The sequence below is a fragment of the Lissotriton vulgaris genome, chromosome 8, assembly GCF_964263255.1.
Source record: "Lissotriton vulgaris chromosome 8, aLisVul1.2, whole genome shotgun sequence".
Taxonomy (NCBI): Eukaryota; Metazoa; Chordata; class Amphibia; order Caudata; family Salamandridae; genus Lissotriton; species Lissotriton vulgaris.
In genome coordinates this window covers 321,184,543-321,199,377 of record NC_141696.1, presented here as the reverse complement: position 1 = coordinate 321,199,377, position 14,835 = coordinate 321,184,543, and positions in this window count along the sequence as shown.

The following is a 14,835-nucleotide window of genomic DNA, read 5'->3' as shown; positions in this document are numbered from 1 at the left end:
CCCACCGAGTCCAGGAGTACAGTCATGAGGCACGCATCAGCAGCAAACTGGTCTACAGCAACGCTCTCTATCCAGAACACCTCTGCCAGACTTATCCTAGACATCCCCTGCCGAAGCCTCATCTCCGGTCCCCTGAGAAACTTCCACTGGCTCCCAATCAACAAAAGAATCACTGTCAAGGTCCCCACACATGCCAATAAAGCCCTCCACAACACTGGACCTGAATACCTCAACCACTGTCTCTCCTTCTACACACCGACCAGACATCTCTGCTCTGTCTATCTGGCCCTGACCACTATCTCACGGATCCGCAATACCTCGTATGGAGGAAGATCCTTCTCCTACCTCGCTGCAAAGACATGGAACTTCGTACCTCTGCACCTCAGGCAATCATCGTCACTGCCTCAATTCAGGAAGGACCTCAAGACCTGGCTCTTCTGCTGAACTGCAGACCCCCCCACCCCAGCACCTTGAGACCCTCTCTGGTGATTAATCATGCTCTATAAGAACCCTGATTGAGTGATTGCAAAAATGAACAGGGTACTTAGTGCAAGCTTGAACCCAGACAGTTCAGTTCAGAAGCAGACATTAGTGAAACACATGACAGTGGATTGAAAGCACAGCTCCATCTTTTACTTGAGGTGACTGACTCTCTTTTAGAGGGACAAGCCTAAGGGGTCTTTGGGACCTCCATGCACCCCTCCCAAGGGGTGTCTTTGGGGACCCCATTGATTGCTTGCCACCTCTTTATGGCACATATTTAGGAGTTTTTTGTCTCTGCTCCCATATCTCTAATATGGAACGAGTGCAAATGGAAACTGTTTTTTCATTTGCCTGGAACCACAACTCAATGTAAATGAGGAAATATCCGTTGTGATTGCACCATTGCATGATTGCACCGGCGTGATATGTATTCCTCATCCACATCACGTCACGGTGATATTTTGTGATACATTTCTTAATCAGTCTAGTGGTCATTACTATATATCTCTTTAGCAATTCCATTCTATCATATAAACAGCCTGTTTGCTAATACTGTTGGTATATCTTCTAGGGTCCAAAGGTGTGGACAGACCTAAATTAGATCTGGGTTTTTAACCGTATACTGACAGACTCCTCAAGGGAAATCAATACCCAGTAACTGGTGGTAAATCTCACGGAGATTCCTGATTTGCTTCATTATTGGTTAGGCAAATTCTTGTGGGTACTAGCATGTCAGGAGCCTGCTGCTTTTGAAAGCAAAAAACAGTTTTCAAGTTAATGATTGCCAGTACTCAATATACACCAATTCTTATTGATTTTCTTGAGGCAAATAGAGACCCTGGGGAAAAACGTGTCAAAATCAATCGTATCTGTTGGTTCCTTTCTGATACTTTCAAGGAGAACCATTGTGCTAATGTTTCGTATCCTTTTTCTACTGCTTTGTATGGTTTTATGGGATATACTTTATCCTCAGAACTCTGAAGGAGAGAGCACTTAATTCTTTTTTTTTTAAATATTTTTATTTGCATTTTTTTAAATCCACAACAGAACAATCATGTTATCATCAGTCATCACTCCCGCCCCTTCTAACTCCCACCCGCCAAGCATCTCCATTAAAAACGGTACATTCCCCTTCAACTCAGGCCGCTCTATCATATATTTGTTCAGAACCCAATCAGTATCGTCTAAATATCTCTTCTTGTGTATCCTCCAGTGCCTGTGTATGGACTCTCTCCGTCTTCTGGGTTCAAAGACCTCCATCTAGGCCATGGTATCGTCTCCACTTGCCCCACACTCTACCAAATTTCTTAGGGCACCCCCTCGCCTTATAGGTGACTCTTTCAGCTGCCATTTGCAAATCCAGACCTCTAGAGCACTTCATTCTTAATCTCAGAAATTGAATAAATGGCAAGTTCTCCTTTAATAGTAGGGTGATGGCTACATGAAGACAATTTGGGGAATTATTGTCTGTTGTTTCAATTGCAGATTTTTCTAGTTAGTCTGCCTTCTCTTTGAGTAATCAGAAGTTTCAAAAATGTTAAATTAAAATAGCTACAGGTTTTTGTGTAATAAGGATGTGAGTTCTACATGTTGACTCAGTCAGAGAAGTCCATCACCGTTATGACATCTTGCTTTCAGTTGACTAAGATTTTGGCAGTCTCTTTTCCATAATTTGATGTTGAAAGTATATGGATTGGAGGAACTGTAAATGTGCTGTTTTTTTTTTTTTACAGCTGCGCATGTAAAGATTTACCAAATCTGTAACACAGAAACTGCCCAGAGATGCCCCTTCAACTTGTAGAAATAACATATCCTCAAACCCACTATAGTGGAACACTCCATAACAAGAAGATGGGAGTAATGTGGTTCCAGTCATTATTCCTCAGGAATTTTCAATTGTCTAAGAATAGATGTGTTTTAGGATAGTGGTGTAAAGTGCTTCTAAGCTCTGTAGTATTTTCTCTGTGTGATCAAAGAATAGGTCTTCCAAAAGGAAGAGCATATGCTTTATATCTTTACGGTATGATACTATCTGCTGTCATGGAGCTGAGGTAACGGTGCAATATCGAACCTATTTCAGAGAAAATAGGTTGATAGGCTGGTGCCATCTTGACTTATGGATCTTTGGTATGGTATAGAAAACTGGAGTTTTAGTATTATCTGTAATCAGGAACTCAACTTTTTTATAGTTTGAAATGTATTTTTATTGTTTTGCAGCAAGGAAAAAGAACATAACAAGCATGTCACCATCAAGCAATATCCCCGCGCCCCCCACTTCCCCCCCCCTTCCACCAAGGTCCAATACCCCAGTATCATAGATCAGATGCCCATCCATTGATTGCAGTTCACCAGTTCTTTTAGCCACAATCCCTTGATCTCGAGCAACACTCCCCCTCATATCAGTCAAACATATACACATTCGGTACTCCTCAAAGTCCTCCATCTAGGCCATGATAATGTCTCCATTTACCCCACACTCTACGGAACTTCTTCGGGCACCCTCTCACTTTATACGTGACCCTTTCGGCCGCCATATATATGTCCATACCCCGCCTCCATTCCCTTAGCTTGGGTATATCTGGCACCCCCATTTCCTGGCTATGTCCCTTTTGGTTACTACCAGGGCTACAACTAAGAATATCAGCAATGGACGAGCCAGGTCCACATCGTTGGTCATTCCTAGGAGAATGATTTTCGGGTCCAGTGGAATATCTATCCCCAACACCTCACCCAGTTCTGTGGTGACCTCGCCCAGTAGGCCTGAATATGTGAGCATGACCACAGTATATGCAAGAAATCTCCACTGTCATGTCTGCAGAGAAAACAGGTAGGGTCAGGCACTCTCCCCATCTTAAAGAGCTACACTCTATCGAAGTATGCCCTGTGTAGGATCTTAAACTGTATTAGCCGGAGAAGTGACTTAATTGCTACTTCTATAGGGTGCATCAGTACTACACCCCAGTCTACGTCATCCATCTCCCCTACTTCTCGCTCCCATGCGGCCCGAAGGCCCTCCAGCCTGTCTAGCCTATTATTCATAATAGACTTATATGTCAGGGATACAGCTTTTTCAGGGATCCTTTCCTGCAGCAGGCGGCCTTCCAGTGGAGCGTATTCAGGGTGTGCCTCTTGTATTGTCCGTTCTGCCCGCCATGCGTGCCTCAATTGTATGTCTTTAAAATACTGGGAGCGGTGTAGCCCAAATTCTGCCTGCAGTGATGGAAATGACTTTAGTGTCCCACTCTTGACTACATCTCCTAGAGTGGAGATACCTATGTCGTCCCAACCCCGGAACCCTCTCAATTTACTAAGTTCTTTCAGCAAGGAGCAGTCCCATATCGGTGTCTGTCTCGTAGGTCTGTGTACCCACCCTGTAGCTTTTGTAGCCCTTTTCCACGCTCCCAATGTGATTTTAGTGGCCGGCAACAGTCTGGCCTGTCCCTTCGTATATGTAGTGGAGACAGTTGTGTGCGCCCATGGTGTGTCTTTCCAATGCATAAGTGGGGTGTGCGGCAGGTGCATGCACCCATTCATTAATGGGGTTGAGATGTTCCGTCCAATAATAGGCTTCTAGGTCCGGCAGCGAGATCCCTCCATCATACTGGTGTCTCTGTAGGGTCGCCAGCGCCACTCTAGGGTGCTTTCCCAACCATAAATAGGACCTCAACTCCGCATGAACATCTCGGAAGGTCCTGGTTTTGACCGGAAAGTATTCATTTTGGAATGCGTTTAGGAATCTCGGGAGCGAGATCATTTGAACATAGCTGCTCTTCCGAGAATTGTCAAGGGGAGCGATTGCCATCTGCCTGCCTCGGTTTTAAAATTACTGATAACACGGTTAATATTGCGTTCGTATGAAACGTCTCGGTCTGTCGTAATAAATATTCCTAAATACAAAAATCCCTCTCCGGTCGTCTGTAGTCTCTCTGGCAACTGCGGCCAGTCATTTCGCCCTCGGGGGTCATGGAGTGTCGACTTGTGCCAGTTAATCTGGCATCCAGACTTGGCACCGTAATGGTCCAGTTCATCGAACAGTGCCGGTATAGTGGTTTCCGGTTGTGTTACATAAAGCAGTACATCGTCTGCATATAGGGATAATTTCTCCTCCTGTATCTCTGCCTGTCCCACCTGAAATCCCGTTACCTCCACATTCTGTCGAACCGCGCAGGCCATTACCTCGATGGATAGGGCAAACAGTAAGGGTGACAGGGGGCAACCCTGCCGGGTTCCCCTTAGTATGGGAAATGCCTTTGACATTGTTCCGTTTACCCTGACTCGAGCGCTAGGGCCTGAATAAAGTAAGCTAATTTTGCGTCTGTACTTGGGTCCAAATCCCATGTGTTCCAATACTCCCTCCAAGAAGGGCCAATGGACGGCATCAAACGCTTTTTCTGCGTCTAGGGACAGGAACCAATGTGGCTCCGTTCTGCCTTCCACTTCTCGGAGCCACTTATGCATCCTGCGGAGATTATACCTTGTTGCCCTTTCCGGGATGAACCCTGTCTGGTCCATATATACCAGTCCCGATATGACTCGTCGCAAGCAAAGAGCCAATATAGTTGAATATAGCTTTGCTTCCACATTCAACAGGGAAATGGGGTGGTAGGACGCGCAGTCCTCTGCTGGCTTTCCTGGCTTGCAGATTGGAACAGTCGTGGCCTGTCTGAGGTCCAGTGGAAACTGACCCTCCTCCTCCGCATCCCGGAAGAGACCTAAAAGGTGACGGGTCAGAAGGTCTGCCACCTTTTTGAAGAACTCCGCGGGGAATCCATTGGGGCACGGGGCCTTTCCCGCACGCAGTTTAGTCAGTGCTACCCTAACCTCCTCCTCCATGACGTCAGACTCCAGGTCCTCACGTTCCGCCTCCTCGAGCTTCGGGATGGTAATGGTTGCTATATACTTCAGTGCCTCCTCTTTGGACCCTAGATCGCGGGCCTCGTAAAAGGTCTTATAGCAGTCGGCAAATTCGTCAGCTATCTTATCATCTGTACAAGCCCGTTCATCATGACCAACCCTTACTCTTTCCACCCATCTCTCATCTCTTTCTTTCCTGCTTAGCCACGCCAGAAGCTTTCCGGATTTATCACTCACATCATAGATGTGGTGTAGGGTCGCCAGCGCCTGTGTCCTGGCCTCCCCCATCACTAATTGTCTGTACTGGGCTTGCACATCAGTGAGTTGTTTTAGTTTCCATGGGTCTTTAGTTCGTTGATGTTCGGCCTCCAGCAATAATACCTGTGTCTCTAAGGCCTGGATCTCTGCCTGGCCCTTTTTCCCAGCTTCTGCCAATCTACAGCGTGCCCTGTCTCGGAGCACCACTTTAAGCGCTTCCCAGAGAACAACCTTAGAGTCCACTGACTCCACGTTGTTCCCCAGGTACACCCTAACATCAGCTCGCAGTCCCTTCAGGATTTCTGGGTTCTGTAGGTCCCAAGCCGAGAGCCTAAGAATTCTAGGTCCATCCTGTCTCCTCCTGCCCACCTCTAATAACAACGGCGAGTGGTCAGACATCCCTCGGGCACAGTATTCCACCGAATCCGACATCTGCAGTGCCTGCTGCGCCATGAAAATATAGTCCAGGCGGGAATAAACTTTGTGCACTCCGGAAAAGAAGGAGAATGCCCTAATGTCCGGATGCAGCCATCTCCACACATCCAGAAGGCCAAGCGCAGTCATGGTTTTGGCTAGTGGAGTGATGACCTGGGGTCTATCCCGTTCACCCGTCCTATCGACCTCAGGGCTCATTACATCGTTAAAATCCCCCCCAAGAATTTGAGTCATGTCTGATGTGTTAAGGATGATGTCCGACACTCCCTTCAGCGTACCTGCCTGCAGTTTGGGCAGCGCATACGTGGAGATAAACGTGTACTCTCCCCTCCCCCACATCCCGCGTACTCCCACAAAGGTGCCCTGTGGGTCGGTCCAGACCTGTGCTACTCTCATGGGTGGATGTTTTTTATCAGTATCGCAACCCCTCTGGTGCCGAGGTAAATCCCGCGTGAGCCAGGACTTTATACTGCCCCCTTTTCAGGAAGGCGCATTTCTTGCCCCGCAGGTGCATTTCCTGAAGGAGTATCATGTCCGCTCCAGACCTTTTGACATAGTTGTTGACCAGACCTCGTTTGATCTTACAGCCTAGGCCGTTTACGTTCCAAGTCATCACTTTAATGCCTCACCTGTGTACAATTTCTCCATCCGGGTTCCCCATAGTCATAGTGTTGGAATCCTATTAGATGACCTCTCACACCTTGCGCTGGTGTTTGCCGTGTGTTGTGCGTGTGCTCCCATCCCGGCACGCTAAAGAACCTCCGGTGGCATCTTACTTTCCGTGGTGGAATGTGTTGTGGTGTGCGCGTACTTGCCTGACTAGTGAATGCGTCTCCCATGCTGTCCGTCCCCCTCCCCCCTCCCCCCAACTCCCCCCTACTCCCATACCCTCCCGCCTCTGATACAATTTTCCCACTCAATCCAACTCAACAAATTGCCCCAACTGATCCCCGCTCCCCCCGCCCCACCTTCCTCCCCCATCAGACCCATCTTCTACCTCCCTTCACGACAGGACTTACTGGCAGGAAAAGGTCTGTCGCCTTCCCTAGTGTCTCTCCCCCCTGTCGAACTACCCCAACTCATTAGTCAAACAGTAACCAAAAGGCTGGGTTCCACAAAGTCTATAGAGACGTGTAGGAGTTAGTGAGAAGGAAAGAACGATATGAAATAAAAAACCCTACTTAAAATAAAATGAAAAAGAATAAAACAATACACAAAATTAGGAGGCATGTGAGTCACTTGCGTGCTTCCATGTGGTCCAGCCGATATCTTGTCCATCCACCTTTGGCATTTTTCAAGTGTTGTGGGTGCCGCTCGCTCCCTGTTTCAGGGCCCTATCTGTGTCGGGTCCGCCCTTTAGTTCATGTATGGCCATCACCAGCGGGTGGAGTGACTGTTCCCCCCCTTCCTCCACCTCAGACGATTCTTCTTCTCCTGCTTCACTCTCCCTCTCAATGGTTTCCTCTATTTCAAGGGCGGAGAACCTAGTCCCCGTTGCATTGTCAGGTCGTGGCGAGCCGGGGTCTTGTTGCCTCCCCGGGGACCTGTTCTGCGGGGGGTACGGTGTCACTTGAGTCTTCCTCAGCCCTCTTGTTCTGCGTCTCCTTTGTTGCTGCACCTTCTCCCATAGATACCCAGCGGCTGGGCCTGCCACCATTGCATCACGTCCACTCCCCTCCGGTCTCCGAGGGGGCGGACGTTCCTCTAGCCACTGCCAAGCGTCATCCGGGTGCATGAAGAAGTGCGTTTTTTCCTTGTATATGACCTTAAGTTTGGCTGGAAACAGGAGCATGTACTGAATCTTCAGGTCCCTGAGTTTAGCTTTGACCGTGTCAAATGAGCGTATCGCCTTCTGTACTTCCTGGCTATAGTCAGGGAAGATCATGATTTGCGAGTTTTCAAGCCTAATCTCGCCCAGCTTTCTGGCTTCCCTTAGGATCAGGTCTCTATCGGCAAAGTTCAGAAACCTCGCAATGATCGGCCTCGGCCATCCCCCCACCAGAGGTCTGGCCACAAGTGCTCTGTGCGCCCGTTCAATGATGAAGCAGTTGGAGAATGTCACTTGGGGTAATGTTTTGAGTAGCCAGTAGCGCAGGAACCCCGCCATATTAGTCCCTTCAATTCCCTCTCTAAATCCCACAAAACGGAGGTTGTTCCGCCGTGCCCTGTTTTCCGCGTCATCCACCCTCCACAACAGCTGTTTTTGGGCATCCTGCAGGTCTTTGACGTCTTTCCGCAAGTCGTGTATGACATCCTCCGCCTCTCCCAGCCTCGTCTCCGCTGTGGTGACCCTCTCCGTGAGGTTTCGGAAGTCCTGACGCAGTAGATTGACCTCCACTCCCACTTCACCAATCTTCACCTCTAGGGCCGCTCTAGACACCTGGATATCCACCCTAGAGGCCTGTATCGCACCCATCAGGAGAGCCGTGTCTGAGGTCACTCCCATCCCTTCCATACCACCTGGTTGTGGCGCCATCGCAAATTTGTCTATAAGCCCTAGTTTCTGGGTCTTCGGGCCGTATCCTTCTTCCCCATGGTGGACTGGCTTCTTTGCCGCAGGTGTGGGAGGGCAATCTTGGCGGTCCTTGCGGCGGTGAGATGGCCGCTCCGACCCTCCACCGTGTCGCCTCACTGATGGCCTGACCGGTGACATGGGGCCGCACGTCGTCTTGCTTGGAGAGGTGGTCCAACGGTGAAGGGCTATAGGCCATAATGGTATTCCTCCCGGTGATGTGACTAGTCCCGTTGTATCAGCGGCGGTCAGCCAGAATGCGGACGGCAGATCTTGGCACCCGAGAGGGCTACAGCACTTCCGCAGGCAGCCCGCAACCCCTCCTTGGATGATCTGTCAGCCTCCGGGGTCCAGCAATAGTGCGGCCCACTCCCTCGGCAGCTCCCGGCTTGGTGTCGCGTTTGTCCGGGGTTACAGGCCTGCCCCCTTTACTTTATGGCGGTAGAGTCTGCGGGGTTAAGCTAGCAGCAGAGTACAAAGTTCCCCAGTGATGGTGTGAATGTGTGGAGATAAGGGATGGTATAGTCTATACTGTGACTGAAAGGGTTCCCTAGTCGGAACTTGGAGAGCCTCATACACCCAGAGTATTAGGTGTGAAACACACCCTTACTGGAGGGTGTCCAGTGTCATCATCGACTCACTGCCCCTCGACAGACCGGCACTGCAATGTCTGCCGGAGTACCTACAGGTACTCTTTTAGCGGGGGTCTTTAGTTCCTTGCCGATGGTGGGTGTGAGTGAGGAGAAAAGGGAGTGTAGTCAGTGTAAATGTGAGTGATAATAAAAAGGGTAAAACAGTCCACACTGAATTTTATTAACGTGGCTGGTTCCCTGGTTAAAAGGGGTGAGAGAGGGGAGCTAGAGACCGTAACAATGTATAGAACTCTAACTCAACCCCCTGGTGTGGTTAACATGTTTCTCGCCGAAAGGCGATTCGTCAGGACCTAAATACAGTGCTTCACAGGAAAACACATGTGAACTAAATACTCATTCAATATTTAGACAGTAAATACAACCTCTCACAGTCGGAGGAAAAGAGGGCCACGGGGTCCTGCTCTATTTAGGCGACCTAGAGGTAGGGGAAAAAAGGGTTAACAAAGAAAGAACAGGTCAAGTCACCTAAAGCTTTAGTGACTATTATGCACCCAAGGTATATCGTGACTATGGTGACAAAACTCCACTTGGTGAAAGGTGACAGGGGTATTTCTGTGTGAAGGGAAAGTAGTTGTACCAAGATGTGGTCGCAAAATCCCTTCTAAAACTAACGCAGGTGGATCTCACACTGGAGGGTAACCATCGTGCGCTAAAAACAGAGCTAAGGAGTGAAGCCAAAACCTGTCATAAAAACACCCGATAATCCTAAAAAGAGAGAATGTTCTTACCCTAGGGGAATTGAATAGGGCCTCGAAGCATACTCCCGTGAGGCCAGCGCTAATAGGTTACTGGAACCTGTTGGGATTGGAAGGTAGGTAAGGGTTGGCAATAGGACCAGTAGTTTCAGTGGGGGCTAAGGATTCAGGAAGAAAACACCCTGTAAGCTGATGGGGCGAGTGGCCTCAATGGTGACAGCCCTCAAGAGGAAGTAACTGGCCGGAAGTAATCACGCATTGCAATGGAAACTGGGATATTAGGAGGAGGGAACCCCAATTATTCTAAGGAAGGGCGAGCATTAGTGTAATGCTAGGTGCACAGCGCTAGTAGCAAGTGTGCAACACAAGGTTGAAACCGGTACTATAGAGATAGGGCAGTCCGTGAGGGGAACAACATTCTTGTTAAATGCAAAAAATAAAGATAAAGAATGTCGGACTAGTCATGTGTGGTGCTCACATGTCGCTGAAGTCGAGTGAGGACTACTTCTGGTGGAGTGTTCCCTTTGTGGTAGGTGACGTGAGGCGAGGAGAGAGGGCGAGAAGCAGGGAAAAGACTGCAACCACGTAGGAAGATGGCCGACACTGGGACAGCTGTCGCCCTTTGATCTCTTCGTTATACTCGCCAACCTCTAAGGGAGCTGCAAGGGTTGCCGGCTGGGATGGGCAGGGTATGCAAATAGGGGAACCGGCCACTGCCAAGCGGGGCAAGGGGAACTCGTGTGAAGCCTCGGGGGACTCGCATCGGGTATGGTAGAAATGGTGTTTACCTCCCTGGGTGTGGGGACTCGCGCTGGGATCGCTTCTCCACAAGGAGACTCAGGGGTTAAATACGACAACAACGGGCTTACCTTGTATAAGGCGCTGGGACGAGTCTGCGGGCACAGCAATGGTGACAGAGGGCTCTCCTGGACCAGGCCCAGTCGTGGGATGTCGTGTTAGTCCGGGGTTACCGGCCTGTCCCCCTTACCTTGCGGCTGTAGAGTCAGCGGGCCCTAGAATGGTGGCAGAGGGCTCTCCGGGAATAGGCCCAATCGCCTCCTGTGGGCCTCCGTTAGATGGTGCGCCTTGCCCCTGGATATTTCTCCTCCACCTCGTCCCTCCAGCTCACGTGGGCCAATGGTTCTATGCAGCGACCCCCCCTGGGGTCCCCTCGTGGGATCGCTCACCTTCAGCATCGCCCCAGGGGTCTCGTCCCACCACCGCCGCAGCTTCCAGGCTCAGACACTTCGCGGAGCAGGCGGAGAGGTGGGAACCGTGCTCATAAGTCCTCCGGTTCCCGGCTCCAGGAAGCCCGTGCAGGTCCCGGTCTCTGTGAAATTGCTCCGGAGCAGCTCTCGGCCCCCCAAGGCGTCCGGCAGCACAGGATCACGTCCTCACTGCTCTTCAGGCGGGTATCAAGCTCGGGCCCAGGGGTTCTCAGCAGTCCGTCACAACTGCCGCCATCTTGAGTCCGGCTCCGGCTCCGGGTGCGAATGCTCTCTTTGGTGAATTTCTCCCCTCCGCCGGCCTCTAGAGAACCTCCGATGCAGCCGCCAGGGTCAGCAGTTGTTCCGTCGCGATATACAGCGTGTCAAAGGTCCCGTGGATGGGTTTCAACGTTTTGGATCAATACGGCTAGCCGAGCTGGCGCAGAGTGCAACTCACTCGGCCATGCTGCTAGCCACATCTCCAACTTTGTTATTGTAATCCATGCTGATGCCAATGCTTCAGTAATCATGCTGCATAGCTTCCTGTAGTATTTCGGTTCAATATTCTGTTAATTTCTCATTGCTTCTCTCAATTAGGCGGCCCACAATTTGCGACATCCTGAGAACAGCAGCAAATGCACAGATAGTGATCGACAACTGACAGCAGACCACCATCATTGCATTTTCATTCCCAGATAGGCAGCATGTATCCATCAACGGAAGAGGTGCTACTTAAAAAAAAAGTTTTCAATTTTGAAACAATTCAGGATGACTGCATGTTCTGCCGAAGTTTGTCGAACATGATTCCCAAGGTGGAAGCTGTCACCAGTTCAGCTTTATTTCAGTAAACACTCCCTTTGAGTTGTTGCTAACTTTTCAAACGTTTAGCATACCATTAACGAGATCTAATTAAAAATTCAGTTAGGAGAGGATACCCCTTTAACTTCCCACCCTAATTGCGATTTGTATTGAGTCACAAATCCCATTTTGAAAGTTAAAAATGGATTTCTGACTCGCAAAAGGGATTCATTATAAGAAACAACAGCATTTTGAAGGTGCAAACTCTGCAAGTTTGGAAATAATATGTTTTTTTACACCTCCAAATATTTTAACACATCTGGCATGCACATTTAATATGGTACCTGATTTGCAAAGGGGAAGCTGTGCTCTTTGTGAATTGGAATGGGCGCCCATAGGGGGTGTTCAAATTGATTCAGGAGGCAACTGCCTGCTCTCACCAATGTTAAATAGATTTTTTAAACAAGTAGCTGTACTTTTAAGTGACACAGGCTGCTTTCGAAAGTACAGGGACAGAGGCCTTCTGTCCTTCACTGGCTTCCATCACTATGTTCTAAGCTAATCATAGGGAGTGATTAATAGCAATCTGCTCAATTAATATTTATTAGGTTGTTTATTGTGCAAAAGTCCGGTAACGAAATTTTGCAATGTGATATAGTAGTACATATGGTGCACTGAAAATGAAAGGTGGTTCCCACAAAAAATGCACAATTTGCACCTGCTATTTGCAACTCTCTGTACATACATCAGGCCTCATAACATTAATTTGTACGCCAATGGTGCTATGTTTCGTAAATTGAGTTCACTTATGTCATTATTGATCCGTTTGCCAACTTGTCCTCTTTATTTCTCACTTCTTTAGTTAAATATTGACTAGAAAATTGGAAGTAACGTTTCCTTTTACAGTTCCAAATGTAAAAGTGTCATGTGTACCGTGTGACTTAGGGGTGCAGAAGGGCATGCAAGGTAAATAAGTCTCAACAGAAGCATGGGGACTTACAGCAAAAAAAGAAAAGAAATGACTAGCCAAGCATTTTCACTCTATCCAGAGGGGAAATTATTCTCCCCTCAAGATCCAATCACTTTTGGAGGTTAATTATCCAATTAACATTGCTTTCAGGAGACTTAATCCTATCAGGCAAACGCATTAAATCTTTTAATGGGCTACCTTTGCTTTGCACAGCTAAGAACATTTAGGAAATAAGGTGTCTAGTAAGTGTGGCTCATTCTCATGACATTTCAGTGCAAGAGGCCTAATGAGGTAAAGTGCACCACCAAGATCTTCTGAACCTATAGGAAGCCCAAAGGGAAATTTAACCTATGGAGAGCTGCCTTGGCATTATGCAAATGTTAAAAGTCATGTTTAGGTTAGGACAGTTTGAAATTGCCTGTGATAGAAAGAGACACATGTTGATATCAGGAAGATACATTTGTAGCCTGCAGGTAAAATGAACCTTCTTTTTATGTCTTAAAAGAATATATGTGTGCCCTGTACTCTTCAACATGTCACTTAAAGTACACAAGAATAAAGTTCGAGGTAAACTAGCTCAAAAGCCCTTTAGTCTTATCCTAAAGAAACACGTGTGGCACAATCTACAGTGTAATGTTTTCTGAATAATATTTAATCCATTTAAACATTATTTTACAAACACATTACGAACCTGCATTAAAAAGTGCATAGTAAATAATGTACAGAACTCACAATTAAATACAATCGTTTTGGAAAGCCTACGTCAAAATGCAAAGCATATTTTAATGAGCACAGCCTAAAAATCAATTTCAGAAACATAGGGAATGTCTAAAAGACATGAAGAGCTGATGGATTTTGCACGTGAGAAGAAACAGAAACAAACAGAAGAAAGAGTCAAGTAAGTCGGCACTGCCCTGAACATAGAGGGCCTCATTTACAATATTTTGGGGCACTGCAGCGCAGCACGCCTTCCAACTGCGCTGCTTTGCATCAAAGTAAAAGGGCAGAAATGCACCATATCAACAGGATACAGTGCATTCCTATCCTTCTTCCACTGTGACGGTGCACAAACAGCAGCCATACGCTGACGCAGACACCCTTGCGTCATTTTGAGAGGGTGCCTGCACTGTAAGGATGATTGTTTTAGTTCAAGAAGGGAGACCTTCCTGCACAAAAACAATAATTACAGGCATATTCCTTTTTATGTGCCTTCTGCAGAATGAGGAGAAGTATTTCTTCTCATTGCGCCTCCCTTGGGGAAACGTAGGATTCCGACGCATTCCCAGGTTTCCAAAATGTAAATCTGGGATGCGTCCAGTTCCTTGGGTGTTGCGCGGGAACACCCACAGCAACACCAATGGAAAGCCCCTTTCACGCAGAGTTATGCATTAAAGGGAAACATATTTATAAGGTTATAAAAAGTCACAAAGGGCAACTTTGCATGGGCTTGTAAATATAGGGGAGCCCATTGCGCTGCCGGTGCGTCAATAAAAGTGACGCAACAGCGGCGCAATGGGCTTGTCATAATAGGGAAAACCTTTTCATGAATTTGGTACTACTTTTTGAACAGGTACATTTTACTTCTTTCCAAAATCTGTGAATATCAGCATTCAGTCTAGTTTCATCAGCATAATATGGGAGCTAGAAAAGAGGAAGCTTGTTTAGACCTTGACTCTTATAGACTGATTGGTTATATTATAGGTGCGCATGAATAAAGGAGAGATAGCATCAGCTTAAAAATTGACACCGTTAAAAAGTTAATCACTCTAATTGTCCTCCAGGTTACGTAACTGGAAAGACTAAGCACTAGACCCAAGCTCATCTTCCTTAACTCCTTACTATACTCTACTATGAGAAACATACAATGACCAACGACTACCTACACAGACACAAAGGCCTAGACTTACTATGGTTTGAATGGGTGCTTGTGCTGTGCTGTGAATCTTCTGTTGTGCATGGGAAACTTTTA